We start from the raw sequence: 14,985 nt of genomic DNA on the forward strand, positions 1-14,985 counted from the left end.
AAAGAATAGTTCTAATGTTGTTGCCATAAAAAGTGGTTTTACTCCATCCTCGTTAGCGCTGAATATTAGTTTTTAAAACTATTTTACGAAAAGGAGAACAATATACTTCTCCAATGAGTTACAAATTTGAAACTTTCTCTTTTAAGTTTATTTATTTATTTTGAGAGAGAGGGAGAGAGAGAGAGAGACCATGCACAGGAGGGACAGAAGGAGAGAAAGAGAATCCCCAACAGACTCTGGACTGTCTGTGTGTGGACCCTGATATGGGGCTCAAACTCACAAACCCATAAAATCATGACCTGAGCTGAAATCAAGAGTCGGATGCTTAACCAACTGAGCCACCCAGGCACCCCTGAAAATTTCTCTTTTATTAATTTATTACTTGCAGTTGGTAAATTGACTATTAAGGTCCTTTTTCCATAAATTTGTCTAGCAATATTTTTATTATTAGTAATAGCTAACTCTTACTGAGCATTTATCAAGCAGCATTGTTCTAAGTATGATACAGACATAAAACATATTAACTTTACAAAACTCCTTAAGTATTACTGTTGCCACCATTTTACAGATAAAGAAACTGAGATCCACATGTGTTCACATAATAGGAAGTCTAACTTCAGAGCTGAGGCTTTTGCTCTCATCACACTATATGGCCTCATGTGAATGTGCCTAATAATTAAGATATCATCTCATCGTCTGTCATACTTTTTTAAAAGTATTTTCTAAGTGTATTGTATTTTTTGTGTTCTTGCATTTTTATGTGCAGAACATATTCATCTTCTTATAATGAATTCAATTTGTGTTTGTTTGTTTTTAATTTTAGAGAAAGAGAGAGAGCTGGAGAGGTACAAAGAGGGAGAGAGTGAGAATCTTAAGCAGGCTCCACACTGTCAGCGTGCAGACCCCGACTTTGGGCTCAAACTCACAAACCTGGGAGATCATGATCTGAGCCGAAATCAAGAGCTCAACCAACTGAGCCACACAGGCACCCCTCAATTTGTTTTTCTCTTTGTCACTTCTATCATTTCTAAACTTATAAAGGTATCCGTGCTCCAGAGATGTGGGAAATTGTTAAATTTGCCTCCTTTCAGTGTGTATGTGTAATATAAATATATGTATGCATTTGTATGTGTGTATATACATGTACATAAATATATATGTATATACAGACTCTTGAACCCACATGGACATTATCAAGGTATACAATATGAGGCATTTGGGACTTTTTTTTTCTGACCCTGACACTGTGGCTAAGCAAAGAATCACTCTGCCGGTGTCCAGATGAGATACTCAGCCACCAGGATTTAAATCTTTGACTTACCTTTGCTCCAAGTGATATGATTAAGCCAAGATTATTTAACCCAAGCTCCCATGAGTCATTCCAAACCCTTGAATCATTCTGACAGACTTGAAAAAACTTCTGCTGAATTACTGCCTTGGGAGAATTCTTTGCATGACTAGTTGAATGTTGAATGTCTGCAAGCCTTATGATTTATAGTCCTTCATCATCTAGGCATATGTCTGACCAAATGGGCACACCCATTGTATTTCCAAAGAGAAGAAATATCTTAGGTATTAAATTGGTAAGTCCCAGTTGGTTCTAAAGTGTAGGTCAGTAGAACAGTGCATATAATATGCTCCCATTTAGGAAGAAAAGGGGGTGGGAATATATATCTTTCATTTATAGAAAAAGATGGATGTAAAGATATCAATATGGATATAGATATATAGATGTAAATATATAGAACGATACACAAAAACACTGGTCAGACCCAGGGGGCCAGGGGTGGTGAGGAGTGGGGGCATTTTCACTACTTATCTTTATGTGACTTCCTGAATTTTGTTTTGTGTGCCTGTATTACCTATTCACAAATAATTTTTATATTAAAAATAATTAAAAGTCAGGAATTTCAGTGGTGATACCGTAACATTTTCTAGTCACCTTATGGAAATAATGCAGGGTTGATCATATAAGGGGTGACTAATTCCAAGGTGGTTTGGTAACATTCTGCATTATTCAAAATTTAATGTTTTGTGATGGGCAGTCCACATCTTTGCTCTCACCTGAATCTAGTACTCTGCTTTGGTTACAGGGAACTACATTTCCCAGACTCCTTTGATCTCTGGTTTCCACCTAGATTTAGCCAATGGCAGGCATGGGCACTTAAAAGAAGGATAGGGAGGAAAAAAAAAAAAAAAAAAAAAAACAGCTACCAGGGTTTTTTGTTTGTTTTTTGTGGGTTTCTTTTTTCTTTCTTTCTTTTTTTTTTTTTTCCTATTTTCTGTGGTATTCCAGCACCAGTTATGTGGTCTCAGCTCCAACTGGGAAGCCTGCACTAAGATTCTAATTCCCACTGGGTGACTCTGGTTTCTGGGCTCTGATGATGCCACTTCCTCCCTGTTCCACCCAGTTCTAGGGTGGGAGGAGCTTTCTATTGTTGCTAATCTCTGGAATTTCTTTCTGGATTCCATGTTTGCCTTCTCTGGTCTTCCATTTCCTAGGTAACCAATTCTTTGTATCAAATTTCCTCTGTTGGAAAAGGCTGGAATGACTCTGCTTTTCTGGTCAGAGAGCCTGACCCATACACTTCACAAATATACATTTTCTATTTCTTGCTTTGAAATATCCTTGCCCATGAATAAGAAAGACACCTCAGGACTCTTTCATACAATGTACGATCCTAGTTTCAGATCGCAGAGTTCCAAACACACTGAGCATTTGGTTGGTTTTTTTTGTGCTCCACCCCTATATTTCATAACTGCCACTCTTTATCATTGCCCAATGATGCAGATGGCTTTTTAAAGGATGCTATTTGTAGACACATACTTAGGAATAATTGCCTTTGCATTCTTTTCAGAACCAGACAGAGCACTTAGGACCTTAAATGTGGAAACCCCTCTGGTCAGACTCTTCAGGATAGTGGCCTGGGGCCACGTGAGGCTCTGGCTAAGCTGTGAAAAAGTCAGACACATGGCCTTTTTCTGATAGATTTTAAGGGGAAATGACTGTGTGAGGCTCAAATAGAGACTTTACGTTTCTCAACTGGCTTTGGTTCAAGCTGTTCTAGTGCTAGAAATCAAAATCCCATTTCACATGTTCCTCCAGAAAGATAGTTGTTCTTGACCAAGCCCGTGACCTTTATCTAAAGATCATAGGCCTCTTATAACCAAAGGGTACTTGCTGAAAAGTTTAAGCCTAACTGATACAGATGAATTATAGGTTCATGAAGGTTTGACAACAGATTTTAATTTAAGTTTTAATTCATCTGAAATGGTTGGGTTTTCTCAATGCATAAGTTTTCCAAACATATTCTGGCCTGGTATGAGCACTATAATCCTTCATAATTACAGGCAGTGCCTGACTCGAGGCTTCTGACTTATGCATGGTCCTTGCATCACTGCTCCTCTGGACTTGGTGTGACCCCACCCTTCCTCACCACCCCTGCACCTGCCACTTCTTTCCTCCATCTGCTAGTGGTGGGAATGTACCTCCCTTCCTCCCTCACACTCCCCTTCCCTGAAGCTGACCCAATCCTTCTACCCCCTAACCACAGCAATATGGAGCTAGCCTGAACCCCTGCACCCCATCCCACTTCAACTGTAGATTCTGTCCTCATCCTTCCACTTTGGTCTTTGGACCGCACCCACTCAACCTTTCACTGACCCTGTTGATGTCCCACATATGGCCCCATCCTGCTATCCCAAAGGCCCTGCCCCTCCAACAATGTGCCCTTCACCCTGACTATCCACAGGATAGTCCCTGACACAGGAGCAAACAATCCCAACTATTAAAATCCCACCCCCATACATTGACCTTGTGAAGGTCCTGGCGTCTGTCCCTCTTGCCCTTTAACTACTCCCCACTAATCTTCACTTCTTTTGTCAAGTCTCCCATCCATCAATTGTGACTCCTAACCTACCCTGTCATAGATGTAGACACAGACTTACTAGAATGTTAATAAAGCTTAAACTTCAGAGGTTCTCTCACAGGTCCCTTCAAAGGTCCCATGTTTAATTTTGCATTCATAATGGTGCATTCTTCCTGAAGAAGGCCCCACACGTGTTAAGGTCTGAAGTTCAGGCCACAAAACCTGGATCTGCTCCTACTTAGGTGATAACCCCCTTATTATCTTGGAATCAGGGGAATGTTCCCCCTCCCATCTCCATGCTGCTTCTAGGAAATATGTGCTTCTCGAACCACAAAATGAACTTTGAATGCCCTCAACCTTAGACACATTGTTAAACTTAGTGGTTAGTTTTAATTATAAGACTGGTGTTTTGTTTCAGCTCTTTTTTAGGTTAGATAGGTTTTTGCTGATTGGCTTTGGAAACCAACCACTGAACAAGTGACTTGTAAACAAACTTCTGGAATGTAAGCCATTGCTAAATTGTAGGCTTTAGGGACTTAACATTAACAAAAGGCCATAAACAACGACATACGTGCACTATTTTATATGTGTGGAAACCCGTGTATAAATACAGACATTTTGTCACATGAAAAAAATTAACCAGTAAAGTCCATCAAAAACATGTAGCAAAATTTGTAATATCAAATGAGTCATGATGTATAATTACAACCAGTCATCTATATTTTCTGAGGCAGTTTCAATTTTAAATGTTTTGCTCTACGATCACCCTGTATGACTCTCTAGTTTGTCATTTTATACCCAGAAACTGGTATAGTACCTGGCACACAGTAGGTATTCAGGCAATGCATGAGAAATGAATGACTGTATAATACTGTTTCATAGGCTATGTGCCCTGCTTTGGTTTTAAAATTATGGTTACTGACTATAATGAACATATACAAACAATTTAACTTTTTTTTTTTTTTTTTTTTTTTTTTACTATTTTCAAGTATACATTGGCAGTTCTATAAGTTTATTTAATATTCCAAATTTCAGGGGCACCTGGGTGGCTCAGTTGGTTAGGCGACCGACTTCGGCTCAGGTCATGATCTCGCAGTTTGTGGGTTCAAGTCCTGCATCGGGGTCTGTGCTGACAGCTCAGAGCCTGGAGCCTGCTTTGGATTCTGTGTCTCCCTGTCTCTCTGCCCCTCCCCTGCTCATGCTCTGTGTCTCTCAATAATAAATAAACATGAAAAAAAAATTTTTTTAATTCCAAATTTCACTTGCAAAATAAGATGGCTTGTATTTGAATGGAAGAAACAATATATACATTACTGTTTCTCTCCTCAGTGAATCTTTACCAAAAGATTACACAACCTCTTGCAGAATATTGTGTTTATTTCTTATTAATGTGGAGGAATGCTTTTATATCAATTTTGGCATGTAAATGGTTTTATTTTTAAAAAATCAGTATACTTACAGCATTCTAACCTCCCACATAGTCCTGCTAAATGCTACAAATATGTTACACACACTCCAATTTTTAGTCTAAGAACTCATTAACTTTCAGTGAGACTGTGGAGTCCCTCCAGCAAATAGATTAACAAGGTGAGTTTGATGAAGAAAAATTTTCATGTAAATTATCTTAATCCTTCTAAGAATTCAAAAGGATTAATTATAATTGAATGATGACCAGGAATGCCTTTTATTTCTGGATTCCTGGACCACACCAGTATTACAAATTGGTTGCAGCTTCTCCACGGCCTCTTTCCCCTCCCCTTCTATCCCTTTATCCCCACAAGAGAAGTTAATTGTCAACTGTTGGTATTTGAAGGACACATATGAGTGTAAAATGACAGGAAGATGTAAAAATTGTAGATTGAAAATAAATTCTTGGTTCTAGGAAAATGTATAACTTTAGAGCTAGTTTTGGGATTGAACCATTTGTGTCTCCATCAGAATATCAGTCATTAAAGGGTCACCTGGGTGGCTCAGTCGGTTGAGCGTCTGACTTCGGCTCAGGTCATGATCTCACAGTTCATGGGTTCGAGCCCCGCATTGGGCTCTGTGCCGACAGCTCAGAGCCTGGAGCCTTCTTCGGGTTCTGTGTCTCCCTCTCTCTCTGGTCCTCCCCCACTCATGGTCTGTCTCTCTCTCAAAAATAAATAAACATCAAAAAAAGAGAAAATATCAGTCATTAGAATAAAGATATGTTCTGATACCATTTGTCCTTTTTCTTCACTCCACCTCCCATTAATCCAAGAGCACTCCAGAAGAAACAATTTTTTCCTGTTCTCTCTCTCTTTTTTTTTCTGCCACAAACATTTTTCATCCCAAATCATACAAGAGCACATCAAGAAATCTCTTGGTCCTGAACTGCAACATATACATGTGTCCACTTCCTACCCTGACTTTTAAGGTAATCCCTGCCACCTTTATTCCTCATCTTTGACCAACAAGTGAGAAATACAGCCAACTCCCTTTACCACAGAGCATGACTCATGCCCTTCATGGCTGGGAATTTACCCAGAGCAGACATAGAATGTGATAAATCTTACAGATTTTTATTTTTATAAGTACATGAGTGGTCTCCACATAAGCTATGAAAGTTGCTCCGAGTCTGGAGTTTTCAGAATACCTGAAAGCCAGATTCCACTTAGTAGTTCTTTGAAGAAGAAAATTCCAGACATTTCAAAGGAGCAGATCATTCAGACAACTGGTGCTCCCTTTGCAAACCAGCTTCCATCCTCCCCACCCACTCTTTCTAAAATCTCCCCATCAGAGGGTCATTAGAATGTTGTTTGAAATGGCGGTGGTTTTTCAAAAAATACCAGCTTCTCCCACTTCAAAGAACAAACAGCAGAGCCATGAGTTATTGTTTCTTCCTCAGGAGTTCTCCTGGACAGAAGTCTAAGGAGGTGCCTTCATTTTCCCCTACTCTGTCCAGGCAGAGAGGGGAGGATTTTTTCTCCTTCCTAGTTCTCTGAACTAGCCTGAAGAGAATTCCTTGTGAGGAGCACTTAAGGCAAAATGTCAGAAGATCTCCTACCTCATTTTATGTTTGTAGAGGAGGAAAAGTGGGAATTCTGGGGGAGGAGAGAGCAGTGAATTTAGTGCTTAAAAAACACACAGCACAGGTAGTAAAATAGCTCATTTTCTTTCTCCCCCCAGGGGCCTGAGGCAGCCTCTTCAGGACCTTGGTGCCTAGGTACTGGAGGAGGGAGCGGTTCCATCTAGTTCCATGGAGATAGCCATGAAATGTTGCTCACTTACTTCCAGCAGTTTGGGGTCTTTAATTACCAGTCCATGCTCCTAGAATAGAACTCAGCAAGAGGCTGGGAACCAGAGCTCTAAATGCTAAATTCTTTCTGCCTAAGGCTTGCTAGGGTACCTGATGAATTCTTGACCTTGTTCATAAACCTTGTTTTTATCAAAGTCAAATGGAGCAGACTTAATACTATTGAATATTTGACTATATTAACTACCTTGCCTTTTAAAGCAACTTTCCACTTAGAGCAGGAGCCTCCATTCTTTTTTTTTAAGTTTTTTTATTTATTTTGAGAGAGAGGTAGAGGGTGAGTGGAGGAGGGGCAGAGAGAGAGAGGGATAGAAAATCCCAAACAGGCTCCGTGCTGTCAGCACAGATCCCCACACGGGGCTGGAACTCATGAACCACAAGATCATGACCTGAGCTGAAATCAAGAGTCAGACGCTTAACTGACTGAGCCACCCAGGTGCCCCACCATTCTTCATCCCTGCAAGAGACAACAACAATCTCTATAACCCAATCTAGGAAACCAGAAGCAAATGGTCAGTGGACTCAGAAAAGGTAGAGAGGGGCAAATGTTCACAGCAATGCTGTTTCATAATAGCAAAAAAGTGGAAAAAACCTAACTGTCCATCAACTGATGAATGGATAAGTAAAATGTGGTATATCTATTCACAGGGAAATTATTCAACCATAAAGAGGGAATGAGATACTGATACATGTACAACACAAGTGAAACTTGAAAACATGCTAAGTGAAAGAAGCCAGTCACAAAAGTCTACATGTTGTATAATTCCATTTATGTAAGATGTCCAGAGTAAGCAAATCCATTGAGATAGAAAGTAGATTAATGGTTTCTAGAGGCCGAAGGGGAGGGGAATTGGAGAATGACTGCTGAAAGGTACAGGTTTTCTTTTTGTAGTGATGAGAATGTTCTGGAATTAGATAGTAATGATTACATGCACAACTCTGCAAATATATTAAAAACCATTGAATTCACCCACTTCTATGGGTGAATCTTATGGTACAGAGATCATGGGTCAATAAAGAACAAAGGAAGAAAGGAAAGGAAAGGAAGAAGGAAAGGAAAAAGGAAAGAATGGGCTAGGGAAGAAGAAAGGAAGGGAAGCAGACTGGTTTGGGTAAATACTGAACTAAGTTTAATCTTACCCTCTCAACATCTCTTGCCTCAACAAGCCCCTCCCAGGAATCTTCTTCCTCTTCCTACTTTGTCAAATTTGCCCCCAGAAAATGAAGCTTTTACAGCCAGTCATGACCTCCAGCCTCCTTGTAATTCATGAAGCTGACCTCGGCCACATCCGCTTGGCACATCCTCCTGTCCTAACACGAATGCTTGGCCTCCCTGCCTTGGGCCCTTTGCTTGCAAGATTCTGTCAAGATGCCTCTGTATTGGTGGTTTTGCTCCTCTGCTCATCATGATTACACAGCCCAAACCCTCTGCGAGTGTGCTGGGGGAAGCTAGCTCAGCAATGTGCACCCAACATCTCCAGCTATGTCCTCCTCAGCCTGGGGAACTTCAGAGTGGCTCCTGCTTAAACTTTGAAAGAATTCCTCCCCAAAACCAAGTGCTTAGTATCCATAATTCCACTTAATCTTCACAGCAACCCTATAAAGAAGTAATTATTAGCTCCATTTTTCAAGAAGAATAAACAGATTCAAAGTAGGTAAACGACCCAATCAAAGTCTTATAGATTGGAGTTAGATTCAAACCCGAACTGTCGAAGCCAGCACTCTTTCTACTGTCTCAGATAAAAGTTCCCTCCCTTTGTTGAGCATCTATCATATGTCAAACGGTGTTCTAAACATATTAACAGTATTATTTCATTGAATCTCACAACCCCACAAAATAGGTACTAGCATCCCATATAATGGATGGAGAAACTGAGGTTCAGAGATTAATTCTTTTTTAGATAATATGTATTTGTCACTCACTGAATGCCTGGGAGATTAGGAAGATTTTTGCTTTCTCTGCAAAAAGTGAAAGATGCAAATAGTGCTGTCCTCTTTCTCCTTCCTCTTGCCTTTGAGCAACTGTTATGAGACCATAAATGAAAGGCAAAAAAGGAAAAATCAGAAATATTCTCCCAGACATCATCAACCTGACAAATAATAAAGTACCTTTAAATCTCTTATTACGTAAGAATATTGAAATCCTATTTGTGTAATCCACTGTAGGTAGATTTTCTGTTACTCATAGCTAAGCACATTTCTAACTCATACAGGAAGGTCCTATTACTACCTTCTTACAGATAAAGAAACTGATAAAGGGGCACAGGGATGAAGTATTTTTCCAAAGCTCACAAATAGTAAATGACTGTGGCCTACTGATCATTTTCTCCCCTATGCTTCTTTTAATAACTTAATTTCCCCGGTTATAGCTGGGCACATGGATGTCCAGATGGTCCAGAAAATGGTCATTTCCCAGACTTCCTTATGGCCTTGTGGGCCATATGACTATGTTTTGGTTAATGGAATGTGAGTGGAAGGTAGGAATATGATTAACTTCCTGGTCGTGCCCTCCAATTCTTCTTTGCTTCTTCCCATTGGTGGTGATGGTGAACCATCTTCAATCACATGGTCCAGGTTAACACCTTGAGATAGCAGAAGAAAAAGATAGAAGGAGCCTAGGTTCCTGAATGACCTCATGGATTAAAGTTGCCCTATACCCTGGGATTACTTATCAACTTGGGCTTTTAAGTGAGAGAGTAATACATTTCTGTCTCATTTAAGCCATGGTGCTTTGGTGTCTCTTAAAGCACCATTATTAAGCAATATCGTGGCCAACCAATTTGCAAATATCGATCCAATTCCAGATTTGGGTAATTTCCCCTACAACTCCAAATATCTAAATCAGAGTTTGTGAACTCAAATGCCTACAGATGCTGGGTGGATAGCAAATTAATGAAGAAGGCTAGGCAGAAACTAGGGTGAACTGGAGAGCATATATGTGGTTACCAAGTTCTAGGTCCTTTTTTCCCCACTAGACTATATTTCTCAGCTTTTCTTATAATTATTTAGGGCCATGCAACTGAGGTCTGGCCAGCGTAATGTGGACAGCAGGAATGAATGCTGCATCCAGGCCTGGCCCACAAAAAAATTTCTCACTCAACAATGTACTCTTTCTTTTCCCTCACTTGAAGTGGAAAAGATGCCCTGGGAAGTCTTAGGAGCCAAGCAGTGAATATGGCAAGGCCACAGGATAGAAAAAGACTGGATTTCTGGGCTACCACTTGGAGAAGAGCAGCCTAAATTACATTAACATGTAAATTTTGACAGGAGTAAGAAACAAAGTTTTCCCAAGTTGATTCATTACATGCTTGGGGCTACTGTTAGCACCGCATAGAATAGCTTATCCTCACTAATACACAAAGGCAGCCCCAGTAGGAAGGCAGGCCCAGTATTGTCAGATCCTTTATTTATTTATTTTTTTAAGAAGACAGAATGTTAAAAAAAAAAAAAAAACACACAGAAGTATTTTTGTTTTGTTTTTCTTTTTTAAAGAAGACAGAAAGTTTAAAACATCTCGTTTTCAGTGTTAACCAATACCGTAAAGGTCAGACATGACCAAGATCCAGATGGATCCCGAGGACTACAAGTTTCCCACCTCTGCCTCAGAGATATAATGTACCCTGACCCTGAGACTTCAGTCAGCTTCCTCTGTCGGTCCCAGGCTCCTGAGGTACAGATTCAATGGCCCAGCAAAATCCACTTAATGTTCCAAGACTTGCCCCAATTTGTTACACAGGCTTATTAAACTTTAAGCCAATGGGTTTTGGAGTATAGCTGGAAAAGCAGGAAATCACCTACTCTCTCATTTGATACAAGTAATATTTCCAAGCATTTGTCTGGAGCTCCAGTGTTTTCTTTCATTCATATATTCTTAAAGTTGGACCTAATAATGGCTACATGTCCAACTACATTCATCAAAATGAAACTGCAGTGAAACCTTGGTTTGCAAGCATAAATTCATTCTGGAAACATGCTTGTAATCTAAAACACTTGTATATCAAAGTGAATTTCCTTCTTTTCTTTCTTTTTTTTTTTTTAACATTTATTAATTTTTGAGAGACAGAAAGAGACAGAGCATGATCAGGGGAGGGGCAGAGTGAGAAGGAGACACAGAATCCCAAGCAGGCTCCAGGCTTTGAGCTGTCAGCACAGACCCCGACATGGGGCTCGAACCCACAAACTGCGAGATCATGACCTAAGCCAAAGTAGGATGCTTAATAGACTGAGTCACCCAGGTGCCCCATCAAAGCGAATTTCAAGAACCATTGGCCCAGTTGTGATCAATCATGTGATGTTCAGCATCACATAGTACTCATATAGCAAGACATCACTTGTTTATCGAGTTAAAATTTATTAGAAATTTTTGCTCATCTTGCGGCACACTCGCAGAACAAGCTACTCACAATCCAAGGTTTTACTGAATTTATAAACTTTTCTCTTTCTGGCCACCTGCCAAAATTCTTTCCAACTCAAGGCCCAACTCAAAGATTATATCCTCTATGGGGTCTTTTCCATCCAGCTGGAGGAGGATGTTCCCCTTCTAAGTAGTGATCTCCTAAGGAGACCAGAAAATTTTCCTCTTCATAGGATCCGTTCCTGGGATGACTTCTAGCTCATAATATGTGCTCAATACAAGGACTCGTTGTATGTATTGGTGTTTTGTGATTGTTGTTGCATATATTATTATTGTTTTGTTTCACTTGGTGTGTGCCTAAATCCATGGTTCATCATAATTGTGCCTTCCATTCTGTGGCAAGACGTTGTCAGGAAGCAGTGGAACTGAGGGCATTGTCTGCAATAATTGAATGCAGAAATGTCAAGTATCTTAGCTATTTAGAGGAGTAGACTCTGGAGCCAGACTCTGGAGACTGGGTTCCTATCCCATTTACTACCCATACAACTTTGGGCAAATTACTTAACTTCTCTGCTTCTTGGTTTCCTCAACTGTAAAATGGGGGTAATAACAATAGTACTATTGTATTGGTCTGCTAGGGCTGCTATAATAAAGTACCACAAATTGGGTGGCTTATGTGATCTCACAGCTCTGGAGGCTGGAAGTCTCAGATCAAGGTGTCAGCAGGGTGGGTTTCTCCTAAGGGTTGCGAGGGAGAGGTCTATTCTAAGCATCTCTCCTTAGGTGATGACTGTCTTCTCCCTGTGTCTTCTCTCTATACATGTATGTCTCTGTGTCCAAATTTCCCCTTTTTCAAAGGACATCAGTCATTTGAGATTGGGACTCACCCTGATGACTTTAGTTTAACTTGATCACCTTTGTAAAGACTCTATCTCCAAATAAGGTCACATTTGCAAGATTGGGGCTCAGGACTCCCACATGTCTTTTTGGGAGAGAACACAATTCAACCCATAACTGTATTACACAATCAGACTGTTGTGAACATGAAATGAATTCGTATGTGTAAAACATTGAAGAACAGTGTCTGTTACACTGCAAGCTTTTAAAAATATTGGATGGTATTATTATACTTCTTAAAATCTTGTTACACCAAGGTGACCCTTAAACATAAGTCATTGGAAATTATACTGTTTTGGTAGAGTTGTTTGGGGCAATGGTTGGAGAAAAGTGATGGCGGTTTCAGTCCTTGCTCTCAGCATATAGCAAAATAAAGGAAGTGTCAGTTCCTGACCCTGATAATACAGTAGAAGGTCTGGCAAGAAACAGCAAGTTATTGCACTCACCACAAGCTTGAAAATGACTCAGTTTGAGGGGTATGTCATACACTAAGAGGCACACCACAATGAGAATTTGTCCTCTGATTTATTATTAGGAATTGTTAATTCATGGTTAACAATAATCACTAAATCAAGAGTACAACAAAAGATTACAGCTTGAATTTTGCAATTCTGGAATTTGACCTCTTTTAAATACAGAGATTGGTTTCAAAGTCTTAGATATTTTAGAGTTAAGATGTTTAAGTCGCTGAGGCCAGTTGACGGTTGTGTGACTCAAACCCTAAAATAGAGCCCAACAAGCCATTCGAGTCACAAAAATTTATAAACATAAGTATTTCCTAATAATGCCCAGGGATGCAAATCCCTGATTTGTAAGAATCCCTACAAAAAGCAAAGATTCTCTCTAGTGGATATTATTTATCCTTACTTAACAAAAGGGGAATACAAAACGCCAGTTCTCAATGTTTTGCTCTCATTCTCTTGAGAATATTTCAAAATTTTTAGTCCAACTCCTGAATCATTCATGAATGCAATTCTGTGGTGATATGGTTTATGCATTCCTTTCAGTCCTGACAGCATTTTAAATTCTGGCCTCTCAGTAAAAGCTTCAGCACAGGTCCCATTGCATTTGTTGGTGTCACAAATGAATGGGTCATCAGTAGGAAGAAGTCAGTGTCCTCTCAAAAGCCCCCTTCAAAGCAGAGGCTGCTTGGGTAGCATGTGTGATCTGAATATTACCTGCTTACATGGCAGTCAGTGATGCAAGGACCACCCAATCACGTGTGTAGCTGATTTCTGAATTATTACACCAGGTCAAGAAACCTAGCTCATAAGTATGTACCATGGCAACCCTCAAAGTTCAGATACACCATTTCAATTATATTAATCTGCAAATCCAGACTATTTCCCCAAAGTCATGCTTCCATCATTTGTGAGCTTTGAGAAGGGTAGGAGGGTATACCTGAGGCATCTTTTCTCTGCTCCCATCTCCTTCTCTATATATTCCCAACATTGTCCTCCCCCCCCTCCCCCACTGCCCCCCACCCCCCACCCCCACACACCATCTCTCTCTTCTTTAGCACCTATTTGGTTAAGGTACATTGAACTAAGTCAGTTGCAAGATTCAGTCTTTTCACCTGAAGTATAGCCATCAGCCCTGGGGTAAAAATAGCTTTTTTATTTTATTTTGTTTTATTTGGATTTTTTTCTGCTACCTTTAAGCGGGTAAATGAAGATTCAGAAGAAAGCCTTATGCATACTTTAAAAATAAATTATTTTCTTATTATGGAAGTAATCGTGTTCGTTGTAAAAACTTTAGAAATATAGATATGTATTTTTTTAATGTTGTGTGTGTGTGCACATTTAGTTTTAGTTCAAGGAAGCAACTTGTAAACATTTAACATTTAAAACTGAGCATCGTCTTTCCTTGCCAGTGAAACAAAACGAAAACTTTAAAGTAAGCAGAAACAAAATTATGATAGAAAATCTCAATTCCAAATAAGATCCTACAGATTCTGCTGATTCTCCCATTGACTGGCAGGGCTCAAGTCCTCATAAGGAGAGAATTTTATTTTAAAAGTGTCATCTTGAACTGCAAGGATCGCCATTAAACATCACAATTAAATGCGTCAAAGAAGAAGCCTTGTTGTCAAAGTGCCCACTTAATCCATCCAAACATCTGAAACCCACCCTTGGCTGATCTTCTATAACCTCAGTTTCTAAAGTTGTTTTTTTTTTTTTTTAAACAAGAGAAAGTAGACAGATACATGTTGGTAAATGCTAACTGTCCATATTTCCACAAAGACACAGTGTAATCTCTGAGCCAGTATAAGAGAAAGGAGGGAAAAAACTAGAATTCTATGCACTACTACACAAGAGTGTAGCACTCTCCAGCTTCCAGCAGAGCTGAGGGAGCAAAGAGTTTTTCTTTTTTCCCCAAAGAGCACAGCAGTATTGAGCTCATAAAGTTTTTGCTAAGACAGGAAGGGATAAAAATGAATTTGGAACAGAAAGGGTAGAGATTTTTTTTTCCCACTGTATTCTGTACTAGGTATTTCACTGCTCCACCCTGTCACCAAGTAAGTTGAGCACCACGTATAAAGGGAAACAAAAGAGACTTCAACAAACAGGGTGAATGAGCACAAGAGG

The sequence above is a fragment of the Puma concolor genome, chromosome C2, assembly GCF_028749965.1.
Source record: "Puma concolor isolate L17-30 chromosome C2, mPumCon1.1.hap2, whole genome shotgun sequence".
In the NCBI taxonomy this organism is placed as follows: Eukaryota; Metazoa; Chordata; class Mammalia; order Carnivora; family Felidae; genus Puma; species Puma concolor.